The 3,046-nt window shown below is 41.6% G+C and overlaps 1 long non-coding RNA gene across 1 annotated transcript; it reads right to left on the bottom strand.

Moving 5' to 3' along the window:
* Nucleotides 1–331: 331 nt before the first annotated feature.
* LOC117769253 lies at nt 332–1,263 on the bottom strand. The gene is made up of 2 exons (XR_004615182.1): nt 1,186–1,263; nt 332–545 (listed from the first exon to the last, which is right to left on the bottom strand). It is a non-coding gene; the product is annotated as an uncharacterized LOC117769253 (long non-coding RNA).
* Between the last annotated feature and the right edge of the window lie 1,783 nt (nt 1,264–3,046).

Genomic DNA, 3,046 nt, shown 5'->3' with positions numbered 1-3,046 from the left:
AACGTTTTTATCGTTGCTATGGGGGTTGCTGTGAACGCTGCCATGCCGTAAACCACGTCGTAGCGTGCTGTTTGAATCATCGTCCGTGCATTGCGTCGTTCAGTGAGCGTGAATGTTATTCACGTTATTTGATATTAATATTTGATGATAGATTACACCTCTAATTCGAAGGATCTAAGAAGTCCCCGCAACTACATTCATACCGAGGCGGGCCCGAGTGCGCATGCGTGAGCGGACCTGTATTAACTTGTATTTCACCCAGCGTACTTTGGGGATTTAATAAAAATGTCTATTTAGTATATTATATTAAATGGTGTTTGTGGTATGTGACTTAAAAGTACCTCTTTAATGGTAGGAGAATTTCTCTCCCTCATCTTCCTCGATGTATGTGGATGGTGGTAGTGGCTTAAACCCGGCTTCTGTTTCTCTCCGTTTCTCCTTCTTTTTGGGAGAGGCTGCCCTTCCTGTTCCTCATCAAGCCAAACAAACTGTTCGGTCCCAGTTTTTGACGTTGCTGAAACTCCTGTAGCTTCACTTGGATCCTCCTTGATTAAAAAACAGAACATACCAATTGTTACTTAAAATGTATCGCAACGCCCTAACATCTTGTTTTGAAAACATTATTGTCATATTGCATACTATAAATTAAACCAAATTGATCTGATATTGTGGAGTAATGGACAAATACATCCCTTGTTAATCTAAAGCATTCATAAATCAAAGTTCAATCATAAACCATCCTTAATTTGAAAGACGAAATCAAACTATCACACTCCAAAAATAGGGAAACTCTCAAAACTTAGAATTAATATATAGTGAAGGCCCCACATAGGGCCTTTCACCCTGCAGGCCCTACACTGTATCGTGTATAACTATTTTATGGGCTGATTCGTGGTTTCTGTTAGTTTCCTTATACCATTACATTATCTGTTTATGTTTATATTTATATTGTAGCGTCCCTCAATGATGAGCTAAGCGTCTGGAACTGGTCTCACCAACCATGTATTCACATCCCAGGTAACACAGGCTACAATGGGCCGTAGCCTGTGGCAAAACAATAGAATATTAGCAAATGAATAGCATCCATTGTCTGTATCGACAGACTCCACATTCGCTGTCTCAGCACTCGGACTGTAAACCCAGATCGTTACAATATTTAAAAACAAAACAAAATAAACTACTTACCTGACAGAAGGATTATAACATCGTCGTCTTCCAAGCGGTCCATGTTTATGACATAGCTTTGTGTTAAATGGACCGGAAAGTTAAAAAAAACTTTATTTACGACAGTCACACGACAGGTCCGCTCACGCATGCGCAATCGGGCCCGCCTCGGTATGAATGTAGTTGCGGGGAATACTTAGATCCTTCGAATTAGAGGTGTAATCTATCATCAAATATTAATATCAAATAACGTGAATAACATTCACGCTCACTGAACAACACAACGCACGGACGATGATTCAAACAGCACGCTACGACGTGGTTTACAGCATGGCAGTGTTCACAGCAACCACCATAGCAACGATAAAAATGTTACATTACTACAATTTTTCTGGCGAGATCTGAAAAATATTCGTGATAACTAATAAAATATAGATCGTAAGCATGAACTGGCTGAAGATTGCGGAAGCAAAGAGCATATTTCTCGCTAGAAATGGTGTCAGAATGTATTTTAATGCCCAAACTATATTATAAAATGACATTTTTATCTGAAAATATAAGGAATGTCCGCCATGTTTTCGTTTTCGCAGACGGGAACTTGAGAGTCACGTGACGTGGGCACAGGCCAATGCAAAACAATGGGCAGACAAAAACGTAGGCATCTCACAATTTGAGAGGCCAAATTGTGAGATGCCTACGTTTTTCCAAGTGGACCAACGTAGGTGGTGTACGTTTTCTGATGAGACTGGGTTGGTGAGGAAGATGGGCAGTTGCCTGGAAAAGGGCCATGATGCAGACAAAAGGGAATGAAAATGGACAGAGACAGGCGATGGAGCCGAGACGTGGAAGAATAAGAGCCAAAGCAGAGTGACATGAGGTGCAACAGATGTTAAACGAACGATGTCAAGACGCAGTAAACAGCATCAGCGTAGCGTCCCTGTGGCTGTCATATGGCCCTGTATCTGATTTTTACTGGTGTTGTGTTTCCCCTTTTCCTACCTGTTAGACTTTGTCTGTTACGTTCATTGCACTGCTGTCGTCGTGTGCCAGATTTGAGCGGTGCAGAGGACCGGGCTCAGCATCTGTATTCAGGTGCACTAATGGAATCACTGAGGCTAAAATGGCAGGAGGTGAAAGGTGAGTGCACAGAGAACAGCAGACAGCTCCACACCACCACTGCTGCTGTCGTTCTGCCAAACCACTCGACTGTGATGGCATGGAGAGTGTGTGTGTGTCAGTGTGTGTGTTTGTGTGTGTGTGTATGTGTGTTTGTGTACGTGAGAATGGCGGGTAGAGGAGGCGAATTAGAGAGGTTTTTGTGTGAGGATTATGAAAGGTATGTAGCGATCAATTATTTTTGTTCACAGGCATTTATCTTTTGTTGGTTATTCTCTGCTCTGGGTTTTTGAAAGATTTAGCTATTAGGAATGTGTGTTGGGAGCAGCTCTAACAAAATAACTATTGACTTTTATGAGTATCCTAGAAGGCTTCTCTGTCATTTACCAATATAGTTAAGCTTTACTGATGATGCGGTACAGCTTGTGCAGACATTCTTAAGACCCTCAAAGGATATGCTCAGATTGTACACTTAATATTCACTGTAATAATTCCTCCTCTCCGTACGAGGAGACCTCTTCAAGAGCTAAACTGTATGAGATGAGAGGTCAAACTCTTTAGCCTGTTCTTCCTCATTGAATATTTAACAGGTTTTTAAAATATGATAAATTGAGCACAGAATGCATGTATGTTTGCTGGCTAGCTGTGTTTTGGGCATTACTTTGTTTTCTTCCCCATGCAAACTGTAGATCGGCAGAAGAGCCTGAAACCCTGCTACAGGTGGTAGTACATGTGGGTGATGTAGGTCACATTTATAGCAACTCGT

This window comes from Hippoglossus hippoglossus, chromosome 10 (genome assembly GCF_009819705.1).
Source record: "Hippoglossus hippoglossus isolate fHipHip1 chromosome 10, fHipHip1.pri, whole genome shotgun sequence".
In the NCBI taxonomy this organism is placed as follows: Eukaryota; Metazoa; Chordata; class Actinopteri; order Pleuronectiformes; family Pleuronectidae; genus Hippoglossus; species Hippoglossus hippoglossus.
Note: the sequence above shows the minus strand (reverse complement) of the source record. Positions and strands in the feature narration are given on the sequence as shown.